The 24655-nt window shown below is 43.6% G+C and overlaps 1 protein-coding gene and 1 non-coding gene across 2 annotated transcripts in view; both read right to left on the reverse strand.

Annotated features, from left to right (window-relative positions):
- LOC126272419 (beta-glucuronidase-like) overlaps positions 1-24428 on the reverse strand; it is a 467982-nt gene extending 443554 nt beyond the window's left edge. The window contains exon 1 of the mRNA XM_049975282.1: positions 24375-24428. The gene's annotated coding sequence lies outside the window, so the exon portion shown is untranslated. The remainder of the gene's footprint in view (positions 1-24374) is intronic.
- Positions 16816-16888, reverse strand: Trnaa-agc (transfer RNA alanine (anticodon AGC)). The gene has a single exon. It is a non-coding gene; the product is annotated as a tRNA-Ala (tRNA).
- Positions 24429-24655: the final 227 nt, after the last annotated feature.

Below are 24655 nucleotides of genomic sequence, written 5' to 3' on the forward strand. Positions count from 1 at the left end.
CACTAATTCCCACTATATCTAACTTTAACCTGTCGATTTCCCTTTTTAAATTTTCTAACCTACCTGCCCGATTAAGGGATCTGACATTCCATGCTTCGATCCGTAGAACGCCAGTTTTCTTTCTCCGGGTAACGACATCCTCTTGAGTAGTCCCCGCCCGGAGATCCGAATGGGGGACTATTTTACCTCCGGAATATTTTACCCAAGAGGACGCCATCATCATTTAATCAGACAGTAAAGCTGCATGCCCTCGGGAAAAATTACGGCTGTAGATTCCCCTTGCTTTCAGCAGTTCACAGTACCAGCACAGGAAAGCCGTTTTGGTTAGTGTTACAAGGCCAGATCAGTCAATCATCCAGACTGTTGCCCTTGCAACTACTGAAAAGGCTGCTGCCCCTCTTCAGGAACCACACGTTTGTCTGGCCTTTCAACAGATACCCCTCCGTTGTGGTTGCACCTACGGTACAGCTATCTGTGTCGCTGTGTCACGCAAGCCTCCCCACCAACGGCAAGGTCCATGGTTCATGGGGGGGTCACTTGATTACAGTACCTGTATTTTAAGACATACCAGGATATGGTTAACATGCGCATGTAAAATGTAAGGATATTTGAATTAAAACATGATCTATTAAACATGTTTCACTTTTAAGACCCACAGTTGTTGTTGTGGTCTGCATTCCAGAGACGAGTATGATGCAGATCTCCAAGCTGTTCTATCCTGTGCAAGCGTCTTCATCTCCCAGTACCTACTGCAGCCTACATCCTCCTCAATCTGCTTACCGTATTCTACTCTTGGTCTCCCTCTACGATTTTAACCCCACACATGTCCCTCTAGTACTAAATTGGTGATCCCTTGATGTCTCAGAACGTGTCCAACCAACCGATTCCTTCTTTTAGTTAAGTTGTGCCATAAATGTATGTCTCTCCAATTCTATTCAATACCTCCTTCTTAGTTACGCGATCTACCTATCTAATCTTCAGCATTCCAGCTTCACATTTCAGAAGCCTCTATTCTGTTCTTGTCTTGTCGTTCATGTTTCACTTCCATACATGGCTACATTCCACACAAACGCCTTTAGAAAATACTTCCTGTCACTTGGATCTAACATCGATGTTAACAGATTTCTTTCTTCAGAAACGCTTTTCTTGCCGTTGCCAGTCTAAATTTTATATACTCTCTGTTTCGGCCATTAACAGTTATTTTGTTGTCCAAATAGCAACATTCATCTAATACTTAAGTGCCTCGTTCCCTAATAGAATTCCTTAAGTATCACCTATATGGCGGCCGGTGTGGCCGAGCGGTTCGAGGCGCTTCAGTCTGGAACCGCGCGACCGCTACGGTCACTGGTTTGAATCCTGCTTCGGGTATGGATGTGTGTGATGTCCTTAGGTAATATAGGTTTAAGCAGTTATAAGTTATAGTGAACTGATGACCTTAGATGTTAAGTCCCATAGTGCTCTTAGCCATTTGAACCATCACCTAAATCAATTCGAATACATTCCGTTATGCTTGTTTCGCTTTTGTTGACGTTCGTCTTATATCCATCCATTCTGTTCAACTGTCCTTCCAAGTCCTTTGGCGTCTCTCACAGAATTATAGTGCCTTCGACAACTCTCAAAGGCTTTGTCGAAACAGTTCATCGGTCAACTGCCTGAAGTTAATGTCCAATGGGCACAATATTTCGGCAAACGAGGAAGATGTCATTATCCAGTGCGCTGATGGACTGACACGAAGTATACCGGGAGAAGCTGAAGATTCAGCTCAAAGGTTTTGTTTATTATCCCTGAACTGTTATTCCTGCTCCAAATTTTCCTTTGGTTTCCTTTTCTGCTTGCTCAATGTGCAGATTGAATAACATCGGAGATAGACTACAACACTGTCTCTTTCCCTTTTCAACCACTGCTTGCTTTCCTTGCCCCGCGACTCTTATAACTGCCGTCTGGTTTCTATACAAATTGTAAATAGTCTTTCACTCCTTGTATTTTCCCCCTGATACCGTCAGAATTTCAAAGAGTATTCCATTCAACATTGTCAAAAGCTTTCTCTAAGTATACAAATGCTACGAATGTTGGTTTGTCTTCCATTAACCCATCTACTAAGAGAAGTCGTAGGGTGGGCAATACATTTCTTCGGAATCCAAACAGATTTTCCCCCTGGTCGGATTCTACCAGTTTTTTTGTTCCTCTGTAAAGAATTCGTGTTAGTATTTTGCAAACTATGACTTATGGAACTGGTAGTTAGGTAACACACACACTTGTCAGTACCTGGTTTCTTTGGAATTGGAATTATTACATTCTTCTCGAGGCGTGAGAGTATTCTACCTGTCTCATTCTTGTGGTACAACAGGTGTCATATTTTGTCGTGGCTGGCTCTCCCAAGGCAGTCAGCAGTTATGACGGTCTGTCGCACTTTCCAGCGGACTTGTTTCGATCTAGATCTTTCAGTGTTCTGTTAGATTGTTCTCGCAGTATCATATCTCCATCCCGGCCTCATTTATGTCCTCTTCCATTTCTTTAATATTGCCTTCACTTTCATATCCCTTGTATAGACTTCCTATATAGTCCTTCCACTTTTCAGCTTTCCCTTCTTTGCTAAATACTAGTTTCCCATACAGAAGCTTCTCTTCTTTCTACAGGCCTCTTAAATTTTCCTGTGGGCAGTATCTATCTTTCTCCTAGTAAAATATAATTCTAAATCCTTACACTTGTCCTCTGGCCATTCCTACTTATCCATTTTGCACTTCCTGCCAGTCTCATTTTTAGACTTTTATATTCCTTTTCACCTGTTTCATTTGCTGTATTTTTATTTTATACTTTTATAAAAAAAATGTTCTGATGTCTGTGAAATCTTATGGAATTTAACTGATACGGTCATCAGTCCTTAAGCTTACACACTACTTAACCTAAATTATCCTAAGGACCAACACACACACCCATACCCGAGAGAGGACTCGAACCTCCGCCGGCACCAGCTGCACAGTCCATGACTGCAGCGCCCAAGTCCGCTCGGCTAATCCAGCGCGGCATACTTTTATCAAATAGATTAAATATCTCCTGTCATATCCAACGATATCTACTCCTCGTCGTTTTACTTATTTGATCCTCTGCTGCCAGCGCTATTTCATTTTATTTCATTTCTTCTCCTGTATTTCTGTCCCCTGTTCTAGTCAATGGTTCGTTAATGCTACCCTTGAAACTCTCAACAATATCTCGTTCTTTAAACTTCTCCAGGTCCCGTCTCCTTGATTTTCTATCTTTTAGCAGTTACTTCAGTTTTAAACTACAGTTCATTACCAATAAATTATGATCATAGTCCACTTCTGCGCTGGAAACATCTTACAATTTAAAATCTGATTCCGAAATCTCTGTCTTACGGTTAACCATTAGATAATCAATCTGAGGGTCTCCAGGTCTCTTCCACGTATAAAAAAGTCTTTCATTATCCTTAAGCCAAGTTTCAGCGATGATAAAATCATGCTCTGTAAAAAAATCCAACAAGGTGACTTCCTGTTTCTCTCCTTTACCTCAGTTAATATTCACCTACTATTTTTCCTTCCGTTCGTTTTCCTACTATCGAATTCCAGCTCCTCATCACAATTAAACTTTCTTCTCCATTAACTACCTCAATAATTTACGAGGGTCAGTCAAAAAGTAATGCCTCCTATTTTTTTTCTACGTTTAATTGTCAGGAAATTTAAATGCAATTACATAGGTTGAAAACCACAACATTGAGGATCAGTTTGTCATTTTTCAATGTAATCTCCGCCCATCTCTACAGTTTTGGTCCATCTTTGAACAAGGGCATGTATCCCAGCACGGTAAAAATCACAGCTCTGCTTCCTAAGCCATTGACGCACGGATGTTTTAACGGCCTCCTCATCTTCAAAATGAATCCCACGATGAGCTTCTTTTAGTGGCCCGAACAGATAGAAGTCAGATGGTGCCAGGTCAGGGCTGTATGAGGGATGAGGCAAAACTTCCCATCCAATTTTGACAATCTCGTCAGAGGTGTGACGACTGGTGTGTGGTCTTGCATTGTCATGCAAAAGAAGAACATCTGCCATTGATTTTGTTGGGCGAACTCGCTGAAGACGTGCTTTAAGTTTTTTGAGGGTTGTGACGTATTGAACAGAATTTATTGTGCATCCCTGCTCCAAAAAATCAACCAGAATCACACCCTCTGTATCCCAGAAAACTGTTGCCATAACTTTCCCTGCCGATCGCACAGTTTTGAATTTTTTCTTCCTCGGCGAGCTTGTGTGACGCCACTCCATTGACTGCCTCTTTGATTCGGGTTCAAAAAAATGCACCCATGTTTCGTCCCCGGTCACAATTTTTTACAGAAACTCATCTCCCTCCAAACGGAAGCGCTGCAAGTGTTGGGAGGCTATTGTTTTCCTTGCCTCTTTATTCTGATCGGTTAACATTCTTGGAACCCACCGTGCACAAACTTTTGAGTACCCCAATTGTTTAATAATCGTGATCACACTGCCTTTACTAAGAGAAATAATGCTACATACTTCATCTGCAGTCACCCGACGGTCACCACGAATGATGTCATCAACTTGCTGAATGTTGTGTGGAGTCACTGCACTCACCGGCCTGCCGCTCCGCTTTTCGTCAGTCAACGGTGTTTGCCCTTCAGCTTCCTTACAACGACGAACCCATCGTCTAACAGTGCTGACATCCACTGTCACAACACCATCCACCTTCTTCAGTCTTTCATGAATGCGTATGGGCGTTTCACCTTCTGCATTCAAGAATTCAATCACACAACGCTGTCTCAAACGAACATCGATGTCGGCCATCTTACAAACTTCTGCTGTGCTGCCACCTGTTGACACAGAAAGTTACTACTGCAGTGGATTGCAGAAGAAGGTTTGAGGAATGGCGCCAAATTCAAATTTTTCACTTAACTTAATTTTTTTAAGTAGAAAAAAAATGGGAGGCATTACTTTTTGACCGATCCTCGTATTTTCTCTCTTTATACATTTCTTCAATATCTTCATCATCTGGAAGTAGTTGGCATATAAAATTGTACTACTGTAGTTGTTGTGGGTTCATAGTCTATCTTGGCTACGATAATGCGTTCACTATGCTGTTCATAGTAGTTTACTCGTATTGTTATTTTTTTATTCATTATTAATCCTACTCCCGAAATACTCCTATGACCACAAGTCCCGATCCTCCTGCCACCGAACTTCTTTAATGTTCACTACATCAAAGTAGCTGTTCCATTTTTAAAATTTTTAGTCTATCTATACGATAAGGGAATGTGACATTCTACGCTCTGACCCGCAGTACATCAGTTTTGTTTCTCCTGATAACGACGTCCTACAGTTATAATGCTGATAATGCCACTTCACAATTTTTTACATTCATTTCGTAAATAAAAAGTCTTACTTCCCACGTAGACATCTTGATGACCTGTAATCTTGTTTCTGTGGTAAACGAGGCTGAAATTTTGTTGCGCTTGTAAGAAGGCCCCATCACCGTTGATTACATAGTATTTCTGTCCTCAGTAGCTTGCTCATACCCTGTAAGAGGTCTCATGTGACCCACGACCACATACAGTGGTTGAGGCGATTGTCTCAGTCAGCCGGCACTATGCTGAAATTTTCATTTGTTCATCATCTACTAGTTTACCCGTTATTGCGTCAATCGCTTCAGTGTGTCTCTGATGTTTAGAATAAGACCTTACAACTACTTTGCGCAACTGATCTAGTATTCTATTTTCAGCGAGCTATTTATCGAAGAGATGTCGGTCTTTTCTTTTCTTCTTTCTACATGGCCCCAAAGTATCCGGTTTCAACTTTCAATTCATCATTTCGAGACTGAGAAAATGTGATGTTCAAAAAATTCAAAAGATTGGTGAAAAATCAAGTGAAGGAAGAAGTCAAGTTCGGTCACCTTCCTGGCCACTGACTGAATCTTTCAGAAAGCGTGTCATGTACTGTTTTCAAGGTCAGCGTTAACCTTCTGTGGGATTCGTCACCGCATCCTTATAGGACCATTATACTCAAGGAAACGAACAATGGAGTTTGGCCGTCAAGGTAAGTCTTTTGTCGAAGAACTTTGTGAATACGACGCCAGAGGCATGCTCTGCATCCTCGGACTCAACTATTCTTGTGCTGTTCCACCTGTGAGACGTTGTTGGGATGGCTGTACTCAGGAAAGTAAATTTTCATCGAAAGTGAACTAAAACTAAATTACCAAGACTATTATGTCATGCTCGTAGCTAGTTTCCGGCCTGATCAAGCTCAGTATCTACACTCTGCTACTCACTATAAAGTACATGGCAGAGGATACTGTTTCACCTCATATTGATGTTTCCATTCACTGTTAGAGAGGGAAAAATTACTGCTGGCGCGTCTCTGTGTGCAATCTGTCATTAATTTTATTTTATTGGCATGTGTGACAATGGGGACTTATGAATATTCCTTAAAATCAGTTCTTGAAATTTTATAAACAGGTTTCCGTGTTTGATTAGACGTCTGTCACCTTTTTCTCAAATAAACATTTATTAGTATCTTACAAACTTACGTGGTTAATTCAGCATTGCAATTTGGAAATCATATGACATTTCACACAGTTCATTGTTGCTGGATGTTACTGGGAGGCAAACTCCACTTAGATCAGATGTGTCCAACATTTTAGCTTACACGGGCCACAATGGAAGAAGAATTTTTTGTGAACAGTAACCGCTGAGAATATAGATGAGATCTAAAAGAGAGAGAGAGAGACAGAGAGACAGAGAATAGCACCTGGAGCGTGAGTTTCCAATTTAAAATATTCAGTTCATTACAACTTTTCATAAACTGAATTTTATACATTTTTTTTCCGATCGTGTGAAAGATGCTCACTTCGGGGGCCGCATTGACTCTTTGGGCCACATACGTCCCGATTGTCGTGGGTTGGATACACCTGGTTTAGATGCTGCAGGTTTCTTCCTTCCCAAGTCTTGACATATTGCTTTCTTGCGTCTTGGTGGCGGTATGAGTCACTTGGTATGTTGTTTTTAAACAATTTGTTGACCGGTCCTACCGCAGACATTCACGACTGTTCTTTAAAGCCCGTGCCTAAAGCAATAATTTCGTTATATTTTGGTATTTTCCTTTTTTTCTCATGTTGATCCCAAAAATAATTTAGAAAGTGTAATTTCTTAGTTTGTCTTAGATGATAGATGGAGTGCTGTGGCGAGCGACTCTCCTTGTGGTGGTAGGTCGCTTTCAGGAAGGGAACGGCTTACGGTGTGGTGCCGTGATTGTACATACGATGAAACAGCTCGGCACGGTTCTGTTTATCAGTCTGTATTTTAGTTTACTAGTTTCCCAAAGGTCTACGACCGTTCCTCACAGAATCCTGTGCTCCAGAATGTCTGGTTCACCGCTCGTTTGTCATTGGTCGGTTTTGTCCTGTTAACAACCTTGTACCATGTTGTGCGAACTTCTTGTGGTAAAAAACACGTACATATTTTGTGATATGATGTTCCACCAATATTGCGGGAACTACAACTTAGTGGTATTGTTAAGTGGATTGTCTCTCACTAAGTCATATATTTTCTCTGAGGCCTTCCCTCTGGGAGTGAGGAACCTTCCTAATACGCAGCTCCCCTGCATGTAGCATTGTCGTATGGAGGCGAGTGGAATCTTCGTGTGGTCCATAGGCGCTGTTGCGGACTCTGAACTGAATTTGTCGAACAAGACCGCTGTTGGACTGGCTCGCTTATTTTCTATAATTTTGGATGTCCTGTGCTTCAGCACAGTAGGATACTTTGACACAAAAACGATTACGTCGAGACCTCCTTCTTCTGATGTTAGAGTGGATATTGTGTATGCAACCATAAATTTTTCTCCACGCCACAATAGCCTGGTGACCACTTGTATTATAGACCGACCCAGTTCTTTGGAAAGGTGTAGAATTCGAACCATAGACAAAGATTTTGATAGTAAAAATATGTTTATTAACTTCACCTTTTCTGTCAGTGTCAGGTTTCTTGTTACGTTTGCTTTAGTTTGTGCCCTGGCAGAATATTGTTCGCCAGTTGGAGTTGTCATATGTTGAATACTGAATTGGACGTGTACTACGGGCATTTTATGTTTCTCTTTTGTTACATACCAAGACAGCTGGAATTACCTTGTGAATGTCCCTGTGCGTACGAGCAGTGTTTTCGTAGGGTTTATCGCTGCATCCTATGCTCTTTTGTACAGAATGGACTCTCTCGTTTGACCCACTTTTTTTCTTTTTTTTATGTCTTCTTTGCTCTTTCAGAAGCCAAAATCGCCAGTGATCGTGACTGTGTATGTGTCAAATGTTCTCGGTCACAGCGTGACCACGTCCGCTCGGGCTGGCCGTTGTGGCCAGCGGTTCCAAGCGCTTCAGTGGATGCCTCGGGCATGGATGTGTGTGATGTCCTTAGGTTAGTTAGGTTTAAGTAGTTCTAAGTTCTAGGGGACTGACGACCTCAGATGTTAAGTCCCATAGTATTCAGAACCATTTGAACTTCTGCTCGGTATACTCTTTTTTATCTGCGACTGATGAGTTTTAATGTATTCAGTGCGTATTGGACTTCGTCCTTTAACCATTATTGGTATGGCAACCGTATGGGTTGGGTTGATTTCGAGGAGACCAAAGAGGGAGGTCATCGGTCTCATCGGGTTAGGGAAGGATGGAGAAGGAAATCGGCCGTGCCATTTGAAAGCAACCATTCCGGCATTTGCCTGGAGCGATTTAGGGGAATCACGGGAACCCTAGAGCAGGATAGCCGGACGCGGGGTTGAACCGTCGGCCTCCCGAATGCCAGTGTGCTAACCATGGCGCCACCTCTCTCGGTTTGTCAAAAGTGAAACCCAACAAATTCACACAGTTTGTAAAACAAAAACTAGTGTCCTTCATTTCGAGTTCAAGGTTCAAATGGTTCAAATGGCTCTGAGCACTATGGGACTTAACTTCTAAGGTCATCAGTCCCCTAGAACTTAGAACTAATTAAACCTAACTAACCTAAAGTTATCACACACATCCATGACTGAGGCAGGATTCAAACCTGCGACCGTAGCGGTCGCGCGGTTCCAGACTGTAGCGCCTAGAACCGCTCGGGCACCCCGGCCGGCCGAGTTCAAGAAAACTATTAAAATTCACGCACACAAACTTCCCTGACGAAAGTTTAATGCCTGTGCTAATTGCCCATTGCAGTCGCCTTGCGGTTAGTTGCAGCTGAAAGTTTGGGGAGGTACAGAAAAATGCAGGGTGACGAGTGTCAGTAATGCAGCCTTCCTGTAGAGGAGGCTGTATCGTCAATATCTTGCAGCAGCTAGATACTGAGAGACGTTCAAATGGCTCTGAGCACTATGGGATTTAACGTCTGTGGTCATCAGTCCCCTAGAAGTTAGAACTACTTAAACCTAACTGACCTAAGGACATCACTCACATCCATGCCCGAAGCAGGATTCGAACCTGCGACCGTAGCAGTCGCGCGGTTCCGGACACTGAGAGACGTTATTAAACGTATAATTATAAAGTGCGTGGTATCATAGTATGCCACGAAGTCGTGCGACACAGCTTCGAAACCGTTTTGGAGTCACAACAATTTGTATGAAGCCATGGAAGCAATAGCTAGATATTTCTGAGCCCTTACGAGGTTCTACAAGGGACGCAGTTAGTTTGGCGCCAACGTAAGAGTGGTGAAATCGGAAAAGTTGAGACTGCACTTGAACAAATCGCGAAACAGATGAACGTATGAACACAGCTGAAGAAACGTTTTGTATCACCACATCGAATGATAGCGAGGAAGAAAAGAACAGAGTTTTCTGGGACTGTTATTTCATACTTAAAGCCAAAGAATGGATGTACATCATGTATATCTCCTGAGGCTGCCATAGATCCTAACGGATAGAATGTAGATGCCCAAATGGGCCTAATTGCATATTTCTTTCAGTTACCTTTTGTACTGCACTGTAGCAGAGTTTTCTGTGTTGGCCCATGTTTCATCGAGCTGTGTTACTTGGCAGTGAGACGTCACACGAAAGTTACTTTTGACCTTCAATTTTGCACACCACTGTACACTTTTCACTGTAAGTATTGTACCTACAGCTCATGGTTCAAGCTTAGTCTCATGCCACAGCCAGTTTCCTTCCCCGTTATTGCCCAGTATAAACGCAGATGTTCCTTACTTTGCGTTGTCTTAAATATCATTAAAGTCTCAGTGTTCATTGTATTTATCCCGTCAGCTGGTATCTCCTATAAATTGTAACTAAAATGACATAAAACGGTGACTGTTGCGCTCGTATTCATGTTGATAATTAGTCATTGTCTCTCCAATGCACCATCGAACGGTGAGTAGTAGTCGTCGTCGGCAGCACCTGCAACCAAGTTGCTGTTTTCGACTCCCAGAGACTGTGTTTACATAGTAGGACGACCTGCAACTGCATCCGCTCGGTGCACTGCGATTAACTGGTGAACTTCACAATTCAAAGGGCAGCACTTTTGGCACGTAAGTCAACAAAGTGTTTGAGACGTGGTCAAAATTGCAGTTTTGAAGAGCGCGCCGCAGCGCGTAGTGTGAAGCAGTCGCCCTCCGTTTCTGGCGGTGGCGCCGCTGTGGCAATCGCAGCTTTGGTGTCTCCCTCTGGTCGGTTATGTATATTCTTTGTCGCCATTGTTAATATCTGTGGCTGAAGAGTAGCGTACTGTGCTGCTGCCAGCCCACCTTATGTAAAGTGTGAAATAACAATGAAGGGGAAAAAATAAAGAACTCGCCAGTCGGTCAGTCTGGGTTAGTCTCACGTCCCCTGCTTGCTAGTCTGTCTCTCGTTCGCATTTGTGAGGCAGTTTGTCTGTCGTTCGGAGTGCTAGTACGTCTTTCGTTTGGATCAACCTTTCATGCCGGCAAAATGGTGGTGGTGGTTAGTGTTTAACGTCCCGTCGACAACGAGGTCATTAGAGACGGAGCGCAAGCTCGGGTTAGGGAAGGATTGGTAAGGAAAGCGGCCGAGCCCTTTCAGAGGAACCATCCCGGCATTTGCCTGAAACGATTTAGGGAAATCACGGAAAACCTAAATCAGGATGGCCGGAGACGGGATTGGACCGTCGTCCTCCCGAATGCGAGTCCAGTGGCAAAATGAGTCTTTCCACTCCGCCAGTAAGAGAACTTAGCGACTGGTCGCCCCGTCGGGACGTTCCTGCATCTGAGTCTGCGCGTTAGGCCGCCAGTCTGCTCAAGTCTGCTCAGGCAATAGTCATTGACGGTTGGATCGATCGGTTGGCACTGAGACACAAGATGACTTGTCCGGCTTGAGCGTCGGCGCATGTGAGGTCGCCACGTGAGTCCAGTGGGCGGCGCCGTAAAGCGAGGGGTATTGGCTTCGCGGTCGAGACGAGTGCAACAGGAGTCAACCCACGACATCGGTCTGGCCGGAGCGAGCTGCGACGCCATGAGCCATGAGACGGGAGATCGGCGCGCCTTCCTGCGTCCGTTGAAGCTGCTCGCAGAGGACGGTTCGGGACAGCGATTTGGGGGTGCAGCACCAGGTCTTCTCAAGAAGTCGCAGTTTATTAGAAGTTAAGTGATTGGTGATATGTTGTGTGATTTACTCTTGTTAAATTCTACTTGTTTTCTTGGTCAGTCTCTCGTCCCCAGCTTGTTCGTCTGTCTCTCGTCCGTATTTGTTAGGCAGTTAGTGGCTGTCTGTCGTTCGGAGCTGCCTCTGTCATGTTTGTCGGTTTTGGTGTGTTAACGAATTTATTGCTTGGAAGGTAACGGCCTAGTTCCTGAAATATGTTTTTATCTTGCCTGTCATCTTGAGAGGCGGTATCTGTGCACTGTAGAGCATCTTAACTTGTTTGGCCAACCTTGTAGAATTTTAGATAAGATAAATGATCATTTTAGTATATAAAGTTGCCTCCCTTTCACCGTAAGACTTTTCTTAGAAGTTAAAATCAAGTTGTACCTACGGTGGCAAATTTAATATTTTAATTTTGTGTTTTCTACCATTTCCATCCCTCCTACGGGGGTGCATAGTTCGTGTGCTTGTGTAAATTGTTAAAACTTTTAGTTTAAAGTAATCTGGTGTGTTGGAGATTTGCACCAGTGTAGTCTTTCAGAGGCTGTTTTGAGTGGTCGTAACTACGGCCCTGTCAGAAGGGAGCGGCAAGGTTCTCTGCCCGAAAGCTCATACAGTCAAAACTTGTTTCTTCCTGCCTCTGAATAAATTGTAACTTGATATTTAGAGGGTGATGTCTGCAATTTTCGTAAAGTAATATGGCTAACTGTCGACTGCTTCGTTGCAGTTTAATTGGAACGCTCTGCTGAGCTTGCCACATCGCTTAATAAGACGTGAGATATCGAAGTCGTGGTGCCAGTACACTTCTGTGGCTTCAGGCGTCGCCGTGAATTGCAGCTTCGCGGGCGGTCGTTCACGCTCTTACTCAAGATCACCTGCAGCAGATTTTCCAAGGCTTACTGCCACACAGTAACTTGTACAGCGACAACTGGGAGGAAGAACACTGGCCAGTAACATGGCGAAGGGACTTTGTGGCACGTTAAAACTGCGTGACTGACCGAAACTGAAACCTTTGCCTTTTGCGGGGAAGTGCTCTACCGACTGAGCTGTCCAGGTCCGGCTCGCGACCGATCCTCACAGATTTACTTCCTCCAGTACATCTTCCCAACCTTGCAAACTTCACACAAGTTCTCGTGCATATATCACGGGACGAGCACTCCTGCATTTTTGAAAGATAAGGTATTGCCACTACCATCTTTAATAACATATCAGATACATTCCAGTAAGTCTTGGCTGTAGTGCAGTATGCAGCTGTATAGTTGTTTATGTTTTGCGTTTTATTATGTAAAGGCACCGAGTATTTCTTGATCTCTATATGTTTCTTAACCATTCGATTCACAAAAATATTCCGCCATAGTAGTCTTCTGTGCATTTACCAGAAGAAGGACTTTGCCTCTTTGTCTTATTGACTCACTGCAAAGATTTTCGAGCTTCATGATCCTAAAACTCGTAGACGTGTTGCTTTATTTTATAAAGGAGTTACAGCAGGGAACTTAAGTAGAAGTATTTTCTGATCTCGGAAATTATTAATGGTATGCTTTGCGTGTTCAGCAGAATTAGCTGAAACAACCCGAGAACACGCCTTTAAACCGAGCGAGGTGGCGCAGTGGTTAGCACACTGGACTCGCTTTCGGGAGGACAACGGTTCATTCCCGCGTCCGGCCATCCTGATTTAGGTTTTCCGTGATTTCCCTAAATCGCTCCAGGCAAATGCCGGGAGGGTTCCTTTGGAAGGGCACGGCCGACTTCCTTACCTAATCCGATGAGACCGATGACCTCACTCTTTGGTCTCTTCCCTCAAACAACCCAACCCCAACACGCCGTTAATCAGTCACGTCAAGAAAACCTGAGAGATCACGTGAAAATTATGTTCATGAACATCAAATCATACCGTACTTTTTGCACTTAAGTCTTCGTTCATAGACCAAATGTGTCATCTTTGAGTTACTACTTGCCTCGAAATTCTTTGTAAGAGAACATTTTCTTTTTTATTTTACATCCATTCCTCATCAGACTCTCTTTGGGAAACAACCGTGAATTTCTGAGCTCGTAGAAATTCGTGTAGTCATAAGTTATGTAACTTGTAGTTGTGTATATTTATGTGTCTGAGCTAAATATCCAGATGATTCCTTGAAATACGGACACGGGCAATTTCCTTTCGTTGTCCTTTCCCAATCTGAGCTTGTTCTCCATCTCTAATAGCCACATCATCGACGGAAAGTTGAAATTGAGAATTCCTTCCACCATGGTTCAGTTGCCACATATGATACTGCAAATTCAGAAGTAACAAATTTGATTCCAGGAGGGTTTAGCATATTTTATGTCTTTATCGTGACTCCGGAGTTACGCAATGCATGTTAAACACTTTTAGAGGTTGTAGAGGGGACTAGATAGAACACGTAGGAACCCATGTCGGGAAACGGTTCGTTTCCATGTGACGAGAAAACAAGATGTACGGATTTCACTCCTGTTTACCGTGATATTGCAACAGCTGTTTAATATGACAACCACCAAGTTCGGTGCACGCAGAGTATGTGCGCAGTAAGTTCGCATAAATTCTGTCCAGCACGCGTGCTGTACGGTTAACCACTTCCGCCGCAGCCATAATCCGTGCAAACAGAACTTTCTCTGACTGTACAGGGACTTCGTGAACAAGAAAAAATCCTAAGGGGTTAAATCTGGGGATGTTGGTGGCCATGTATGCGGTCCACTTCGACCGATCCCTGTGTTCAGATGGTTTCGGACACGAACTACAAAATGTACTGCCGCGCCATCATGCTGGAACCATAATCCGTGCCGGATGAGCAATGACACATTTTCCAAAAAACTCCGCCAACGCTTGTTGCAGGAATATCGCGTACTTGGTACCCGTCAGCTGGAGAAGAAGGATGTACGGGCCAATCACACGACTTTCACAGATACCTGTCCAAACACTAATGTCAGAGGTGTGCTGAAATCTTCATGTGCACGTGACTTTGTAATTTTCTTGATCCCCAGTGTGACTATTTAGAGCGTTCAAAACCCCTTCCATGTTGAAATGCTTTTCGTCGGTGAACAAAATTCGCCTTGGAAACTGATATAAATCCACGTAACGGTATAAAAACTGAAATTGACACGTGGTACAAAATTCTACGGGAGCATAGTTTGTGTTGTCTGAGGGTATTACAGGTGGGGTTGCTGTTCGTGAAGAACACGCCAGACAGAGAGTGAGACACACTCCAGTACTCGTAGATGAGTTCCCTTCAACTTGATGAAGCTCTTCCTCTTCCAATACTACAGTGCGCAGCCTTCTTGGAGAACCACAATTTTCTCTATATCTTATCGATTTCCCACTTTCCCGTAGCCGCTGTTCCGCTCTGGCTAACATGGGATGACATGGTGCCAAACGATTTGGAAAATACCCGTAGTGCACAAGTTGAGCTTCTCTTCCATTACAGCGAATTTCGCGGTAAATTAAGAACATATCGGTGTACGCTGCGAACATGTATTCAGGCATCGTGTTACTGCGGTACTAGTCGCCGTAATGTCAACTGACGCACCACTAGGAAGCATGAAGAAAAGGCAGATGGAAGCACAGGACATCACATTACTTTGGGTCATCGCATCATCAGTGGACGTAGGTAGCCTACCATAATAGGCGAACTGCGTTAGAAACATCTAGGGTGTGATTGGGTAGCTTTTGTTTTCCTTGTAACTTGGAAACGAACCGTTTCCCAACATAGGTTCCTATGTAACACTTGATCTACTAAGTGCCCTCTACGACCTCTATAAGTGAATTACGTTAATTGTGAAACACCATGTGAGAAATATCGAAAAGCAAATGTCTGTTGCCCCTGGAAGCTGCTAGATAGGCAATCTGCAAGTAGTACCTGTTTTCCATGGTCTGGCTCAGCTGTTCAGTAACATATATAGACTTTCTTAAATTCAATCGTTGACATCACTCATCCCGCATATAGGTTAACTGCCTAATCATTAACGACAGATTTGTTCAATAATAGAACCAAAAACCCAGTAATTTGTGCAGTCTTCATTTTTTAAGAAATTAATTTTAGGGATACTAGCCTTCTCTAGGTTTTGTAAACATAACAGCCTGCCGTATCTGTTGATGAAATGATGTTTCGATGGAACCTTGGCACACTAAAAAGTATATGAAACAGGCGTCAGTGAACTCGAATTAGGAACATAGGATGCAGAATTCTTCATGTTAAGATTCCTTATGAAAATGATAAGTCCATAAATTTTGAAGCCACAAAACCGGGATGCAACGGCAATAGTTAGTGTTTCGAGACCTTACCAGATACGTTTAACTATGGTTCAGAACAAAGCTGTATAATGATCAAGCTCACACCCGAGAAAGGGCCAGAAGTGCAACATACGCTCTGGTTTTCATACCAGGAAGAAATTTGTGTGTTTCGTACGTACATCAATAACTGGGAAATGGTCGACGCTTGTTTTCGACAATACTGTTCGCACACTGCCATTTGCAAGCACTTATTCTTCTAGTAACGTATGCGGATAAACACGTCGTTTTAAGCCATCTTTGGTCGCTGGAAGTTCGATGCTTCATTGATCTTTACCAATACTCTAATCAAAACTCTCTATTGGGAACTATGTCGTACTATCTGCATATGTTCACCGTCTAATCACGCCATTTTCGGGAATAAAATCAAATCCCTGAATAATCCTTCTGATAGTTTCTCTGTTAACCTTTACGCCTAGCTCTGTGTCACGAAAGATGGTAGGTTGTTGCATAATTGCTATTTCTTTGTATTGTTCACCATAGTACCGCAAATACTGCTGCCTAATAGTACATTTATCAACATCGTTAATAGGAAAAAGACTATAAGCGCTATGGAATTTCGTCTTTAGGGTGGATCTCAACGTCCCCTTCTTCCCTTAGCTCACAGAAGGAGAACTTCCGTTGTTAGACGCAATCGATTTCCTTAACCCTAACCTTTTGCAAGCACGGCCTGTCCCTTCGGCGCTGTCACTCCTTTGTCTTCGTCATTGTCAATAAAATGAGAGACAATAGAATGGCGTGGCGCCTGTGCGCAGGGACGTTTGCCGCGATTATTTCACGTCTTCGCACATCGAATTATTAATGTCCACTACTTGGAACTGGAACACGGCTGTGCGTTATGACACGGTTTTACTTTCAAATTTGGCGTTTGGCTACTCGGCATCACATGAAAGACTTCAGCGCACATAACTCTGCCACCTGTAATGCAAGGTGCGCATGTAGGTGTGTTAAAAATTCTGGAGACGCTGGGTATCGATCCCAGTACCTCTCGCACGCTAAGCGAGCGCTCTACCATCTGAGCTACGCCCGCAAGCCACTATATGGTCTGTATAGGGGGTTACCTAAGAATCGCCTCTTTTCTGCTTTCCCTGTATCATTTGCGGATTGTGCGCAAGATGACTGTCTCTCCCGCTCTTCATACACCTGAATTCCTATAAGTTCATGGTCATAGGTATCAGCTGGTGCAAGCAACGTGGCCTCAACTTTACGTGGCAGCAGTGCTACATAGAGCACACTGAGGCTGACGGTTGTCCAAGTCAGTTACCGCTGCGGCAGCCACCAGAATTGATTCTGGCGAGCAATATGTTCTATGTAAATGAAGTAATGAGTTCGATTTACCAAGACTGAATAAACAGTTTATTTATGGAATTTTCATGTAAGTTTGAATATTAGCAGGCGTTTCTTATATTTTTGGCAACGTTCCCCATAATTGCAAGTTCCCACACGATATGCACTGACTGTCCCTTGTTTCTAAAGAAAACATCCTCATGAACAGTGAGTGGAAATAGGAAAGAGAAATGTTATTTTGAATCCCGCCAAACACAGTGATTTTGAAATGCGTGACACAAGCGCATGCGCCTGAGATCGACACAGCCCTATAGAGCTGGCGACGTCGTGACCGGCCGGCAGTTCGCTGTTTACGCGATGCCACCGACATTCTAGTTGAGTCAGCTTGTGTTCTCAGTATGTCTCTGATTTCTTTTTCCGCTGTCATTTTCTCACCTTCAACACCGTCGTCTTCCATTAGCACTTGTGATTTTACTCGAAATCTGGTCAGTGAGCTGGCTAACTCACGACAGCCCTAGTTGTCCGCGAGACTTGTGACTTCTGCTATTTTGTGTAAAACTGACATGGTGAGACCGTGGCTGTGTGCAATTAACGTAGGTTAATTCTTACAAAGAAGAAAACAGCAACCAGCCACTATTAATACTGCTATTTATTTAGGTAAATAGCGCCGTTACCCGTTTCGAACTGGCAAGTTCATTATCAGACGGCTGTTCGCATGATTTTCAAGACACACATTACATAATCGTCCTTTTTCGCCACAGTAGAATAATAAAAATTGAAAATAGACGATAATGTAAAGTGTATCTTGAAAATCATGTGAACAGCCGGCAGCCGGCTGCGGTGGTCTCGCGGTTCTAGGCGCGCAGTCCGGAACCGTGCGACTGCTGCGGTCGCAGGTTCGAATCCTGCCTCGGGCATGGATGTGTGTGATGTCCTTAGGTTAGTTAGGTTTAAGTAGTTCTAAGTTCTAGGGGACTGATGACCACATCAGCTGAGTCCTATAGTGCTCAGAGCCATTTGAACCATTTGAACAGCCGTCTGATGATGAAATTGTCAGTTCGAAACCGGTAACGGCGCCATTTACCTAAATAAGTAGCAGTTTTAATAGTGGCTCGTTGCTGTTTTCTTCTTTGTAAGAATTAACCTACATTACTTGTGACTTGTCGTGAAGCACACCACTCATGTGTGTTGGGACACTTGCTGCTCGTGTTTTACATTAATGACCTTCAGACAGTATTAAGAGTAACATCAAAGTTTCCGCAGGTGATGTGATACTTTATAATGAAGTACTGTCTAAAAAAATGCACATATTTTCAGTTGTATCTTGATAAGATTTCAAAGTGGTGAAAAGATGGGCAACTAATTAGTGTAAAGTGTGCACTTAACACACCAGTAAAAACATAGTATACTATGATTACAATATCAGCGACTTACAAATGGAATCAGTCAACTTATACAAATTGTAAGTAGGCTGTTTAGGTTTTTTTTGTTGGTAACGCCACGTAACGCTCTGTATGAAAATCACTGACTGTGCTGTGTGAAGTCTGTGGCTGGTTGAACTCATTGTTGGAATATTCGATTGTGTAGTGTTGGGCAGTTGGATGTGAACAGCGCGTAGCGTTGTGCATTTGGAGGTGATCCGCCAGCAGTGACTGATGTGGAGAGAGAGACGCCAGAGTTTTGAGAGGTCACTATAAGCGAAAGATCTGGATGTGTGTCCGCCAGAAAAAGAAAATTTGTAAAGATGGATGTCATAGAACATTGTTAAGGTAAATACATTGTTTGTTCTCTATCAAAATCTTTCATTTGCTAACTATGCCTGTCAGTAGTTAGTGCCTTCAGCAGTTAGAATCTTTTATTTAGTTGGCAGTATTGGCGCTCGCTGTAACGAAGATTTTTGTGAGATAAGTGATTTATGAAAGGTATAGGTTACTGTTAGTCAGGGCCATTTTTTGTAGGGTTTATTGAAAGTCAGGTTGTGTTACGCTAAAAATATTGTGTATCAGTTTAGTGATCAGAATAAGCAAAGAGACAACTGTTTGTGTACGTTGAGTTTTGCTCAGCTGTTTGAAAATCGAATAACGTAGAAGTTTACCAACACAGTCATTAATAATTTTTCTAAGGGGACGTTACAAAATACCTGGGGTGCAACAATTCGTAAGGATATGAGATGGAACTATGATACAGCATCAGTAATAGATAAAGCGGATGGCAGACCTCGGTTATTTAAATGAAATGAAAGTGCGGCATTGGCGGCTGCGAGGCCTCATCCGTGGAAGTTCGGCCGCCAGGTTGCAAGTCTTACTCGAGATGATGTCACAGTGGTCGACTTGCACGTCGGTGATGATGAAATGATGATAACAGCACAACACTCAGTCCACGAGCGGAGAAAATCTCCAACTCGGCCGGGAATGAAACTTGGGTCCGCTTCATGGGAGGCAAACACGTAACAACTTTTTAATTTTTTTGTTATTAATCATATCTTGTTCGTCATTCTTCATTGCATTTATCGGGGCGGACGTTCAAGTTCAAAGTTGGTCTATTCAGGTTTTTTTGTTACAGAGGACAACTTTCCCTCTGACCGAACACGCTGAGCTACGGCGCCGGTGCCCTCAGCCAAGAAGGCGGATACTTCCGTTCACTGGTAGACCGCTATGGAAATCAGTCTACGAAGGAGACTGCTGACAAAACACCCGTTCGACTCATCCTAGAACATTGCTCTAGGATACAAGACCCATACCAATCAGGACTAACAAGAGATAGTGAACTTGTAGAAGGTGGGGCAGTATACAAGAGGGAGTGTCACGGAGATGCTAAGAAGCTGAACTGGCGGACGCTTGAGACACATGCAGGCTATCCGGAGAAAGTCTCCTTACCAAGTTTCAAGAACCACTTTAAAGTAAAGAACATAACAATGTACTACAGGCCCCTACGTACTGGCCCCATAGGGATCACGAGGACAAGGTTAAACTAACTGCAGCGAACACAAAGGCGTTTAAGCAGTTATTGTCCCATGCTCCACACGTGAATGGAACGGAAAAAAGCCGTAAATTGTAAAATTGTGGTAAGGTCTTATGGGACCAAACTGCTGAGGCCATCGGTCCCTGAGCTTACACACTACTTAGTCTAACTTAAACTAGCTTACGCTGTGGACAACACACACACACCCATGTACAAGGGAGGACTCGAACCTCCGACGGGGGAGCCGCGCAGACCCTGACAAGGCGCCACAGACTGCGAAGCTACCCCGCGCAGAAAAAGCCGTAAAACTGGTACAAAGGAAAGTACCCTTGCAATGTACATCAGTGTTTCCCGGACTATGGATGTAGACGTAGTATACGATCAGACTGTGTCACATATCAGAAAGTGGAACTGGGCCGGAAATATTTATAAGGCTGATGCGGAACTGACCCTCGCTAATGAGCGGGAGATCTACGGATCATTGAAAACACTCAAACCGTTATTTCCTTCGCCTATCGGTTGCTGTTAAATGTCTGCACATGCGCATCTCCAGCATGTTCTGAAGCCAGTACTTCGCTAGGTCACTAGGCTTGAGTGTTCTGTTAAGCAGAACGTTTGCTGGTCTGTTTAAGCAAGAGTTTAAGAGTTTTGGCAAAACCTCCAGGAAAATCTGCAAAGCAAGAGTTAGTGCCAAAATGTCGCAAACGGACTCTGCAGCGAATAAAAAGTATACGTACCGTAATGAGATCGAACACCAGAAAACATTGCTCGAGTAAAGGAAAGCCTGTTACGATGTCCGTCGGAATGTCAATGCCATTTATATTTGTAAGTGGGAGTTAAGGAGGTTGTCGTGTCGAAATATTGCCAAAAATTTGTTGTTGTGCATGAGTTAAAGCGTCCACTCGAACTATCGAATATTGGGTTAAGTCGGAGGTGTCTCAGTGAATTGGAATCAGGACTTTCGTATCAAGTTTTTCATTTCTTAAGATGAGGCCTGGTTCTGTCTGGCAGACTGTGTGAACTAACAGGCCACGCACCACTATGTATCAGAAAATCCCCACCAACATTTTGCATAATCTCAAGATTGATTTATAGTACGCAGTCTCGCGTCGGCACCGTAAAGCGATTCTTTCACTCAACTGTTAATCCTAACTGGTACATCCAGAAACTGTTTAAGCCATATGTGATACCTCACAGAAGATGGTCGACAACGTCGTTACGATAGCATTAGCTGCCGGCCGCGGTGTCTCGCGGTTCTAGGCGCGCAGTCCGGAACCGTGCGACTGCTACGGTCGCAGGTTCGAATCCTGCCTCGGGCATGGATGTGTGTGATGTCCTTAGGTTAGTTAGGTTTAAGTAGTTCTAAGTTCTAGGGGACTAATGACGACAGCAGTTGAGTCCCATAGTGCTCAGAGCCATTTGAACCATTTTTTTGATAGCATTAGCTGTTCGGTGAGGAGAGGACAATCTGCAGAAGCAGTTCAATCTCCTGGCCTCGACCTGGAGTTCGCTTTTGACTTACTCAGTGGGCACATGTTGACTGTGACAGTCATCTGCGTACCTTTTTATAAATTATATTTTGCCATTTTGATGTCTGATACTAAGAGGCGTTTTTCACTGCGTCAGTCACCAGGATTGAGAGTGAATCATTGGTTCGAAATCAGTCGCCAAACATATGTACTGCAGCTGTTACACAGTTGGAGCCGGCCAGAGTGGCTGTGCGGTTCTAGGCGCTGCAGTCTGGAACCCAGCGACCGCTACGGTCGCAGGTTAAATCCTGCCTCAGGCATGAATGTGAGTGATGTCCTTAGGTTAGTTAAGTTTAAGTAGCTCTAAGTTCTAGGGGACTGATGACCTCAGAAGTTAAGTCGCATAGTGCTCAGAACCATTTGAACCATTTTTGTTACACATTTGTTAATAAGCGCTTCGTGAAATATTAAAGAAGATGCTGGTACTGTGTCAACGAAGTGTTGAAATTGAAGAAATCCAGTTTGTTTCATAATTCTCTGATTACATGGAGTCGTTTGATACAATTAACTATAACATTCTGTTTCACATTGATTTTGGTATTTTCGTAGTGGTTTTTGTTTTTGTATAGTTTTTTGTTCCACTCCCTTTCAACGAGGTTGAAGGGATGTATTATTATAAACAGGATTTGTATGCGAAGGCATCCGACAATTTGTGAGAGACTCGGAATGTCATTTAGACAGACAGCTGACCATCAGCACAATTTAAAATTACGTGGAACTTAATTTAACTCATACATAATTTGCCTCGCAGTTATGACGTAGGGCTTGTATGGAAAAGACATTACAAGCCACTTTAATAATACGAGCAGTCTCAGTTGAAGATGAGGTCTTGTGTGTACAGTTGTCTAGTGTACGCAGTTAGTTTGGGCCGTGATTCTGGTTTTTAGGTTTCATTAAATAATACGTTGGCAACGCTAATCAAGTCAGGTGCATGATGTATTTGTTTTTGAGCAGAACAATAAGAAACGAACAATATTAAATGTTTTAATTTGCTACTGTAAATGTAGGTCGTCGCTAGCATAAAACGACCACAAGATATGAAAGGGAGTTGGGAATTTGAGTATACGCTGATGGGAGTTTCGCTTTTTGTAAATTAAACAGTGAAACATAGTTATTGCTCAAAAAGTATGAGGAAAATACTGTTTCATTCCGACCGAAGTTACGTTAAGATATAGCCTTATACTATAACTAGGTACATACTGTGCAAGCCACCACACGGTGCATGGCGTAGGGTAGCTTGCACTCACGCTAGCCATTCCCTTTCCTGTTCCACTGATAAATGGCGCAAGTGAAAAATGACCGACTTTGTGCTACCATACGAGCCCTTCCTTCTCTTATCTGGTCTTAACGGTGGCGCTGGAGCATAGCGGTAACAAATCTAGCAGCACGCCTCTGAGCTGCTGCGATGTCTCCCTTTAATTCGATCTGGTTGAGCAGTATTCTAGAGTGTGACGCTTTAGTGTTCTGTATGTGGTCTCCTTTACAGATGAGCTTCACTTAAGTACCCGTGTTAGTCGACCATTCATTCGCCTATCTCTCTGTGCTCACTAAGTAATGAGTACTATCGAAAGGGAATGTCAGATTGATGCCATATGTTTAGATTTCAAGATGGCTTATGACACCGTTCCTCACAAGCGGCTTCTAGTTCAACTTCGTGCATATGGAGCATCGCCTCAGTTGTGTGACTTGAATCTTGAATCCCCGTGTGAAAGGTCACAGTTCGTAGTAATTGGCAGAAAATCATAGTGTATAACAGAAAGGACAGCTGGTGTTCCCAAAGGAACTGTTACAGGCCCTTTGCTGCTCCTGATCTGTATAAATGATGTAGGAGACCCCCTCAGCAGCCCTGTTAGATTGTTTGCAGATGATGCTGTAATTTACTCTCTCGTAAATTCATCAGATGATCAAAATGATTTGGACAACATATCTGTATGATGTGAAAACTGCCATTTGACTCCAAATAATGAAAAGAGTGAAGTAATCTACATGAATATTAAAGTAAATCCGCTAAATTTCCGTTACACGATAAACCACACGCAGCTAAGCGCTGTAAATTCAGCTAAATACTTAGATATTACTATTACGGATAACTTAAATTAGAACGATCGTATAATGTTGTGGGGAAAGCAAGCCTTAGACTAAGATTTATTGGCAGAAGACTTAGAAAGTGGAACAGGTTTATTAAACAGACTGCTTACAGCACGCTCTGCCGACCTCTTCTGGAATACTGCTGTGCCGTGTGGGATCCGCGACGGATGGAACTGACGGGGGACATCGAAAGAGTCCAAAACCCGTAGCTCTTTTTGTATTATCCCGAAATAGGGGAGAGAGGTCCGTGGACATGATACGTCAATTGGTGAGGCAAAAGTATGCTGTTGGCACCCACGTACATAGTGAGAAATGAACATCACGATTAAATAAGAGAAATCAGAACTCTCACAGAAAGATTTAATAGATCGTTTTTCTTGAGCGCAGTTAGAGATTGGAAAGGTAGAGGAATAGCGTGAAGGCGGTTCGATGAATGCTCTGTCAGCACTTAATTGTGGATTGTAGAGAAATCATGTAGATGTACCTCATTTCCGTAAAATCCTTTAAATTTATTAATAGTCGCACAACAACGCAATTCCTCGCTGCACTCCCCTCTGCTATCTAGATGTCTACTCGTATGTGTAGCGGTTCTTGGTGGAACACCGCCTTCGGGACGGAAGGCGATTGCTAAGTGGCGGCGCCGTGACTCACCCGCTACTGGAGCGCCGCTGGAGAGACGCGCGCCTGGAGGCTGCTGGAGCGGAGTGTGGGCCCTTCTGCTGCGTCCTGCGCCACGCCGTCTGCTGTACAGCCGTGGCCGCAGACGCCTCGCAGCCGATTGGTCGCGCGTGGCTGGCTGGCTGGCTGCAGGCGCCGCACCACTTCTGGGAGACGCCTCTCCCATCTCACAGCCGACACGCCCCCCAACGCAACGAGCAGCTCGCCGCGTTTGTTAAGACGTCCTCTCACGGGACGCGAAAATGCACGTGGGC

Source organism: Schistocerca gregaria, chromosome 1 (genome assembly GCF_023897955.1).
Source record: "Schistocerca gregaria isolate iqSchGreg1 chromosome 1, iqSchGreg1.2, whole genome shotgun sequence".
Lineage (NCBI taxonomy): Eukaryota > Metazoa > Arthropoda > Insecta > Orthoptera > Acrididae > Schistocerca > Schistocerca gregaria.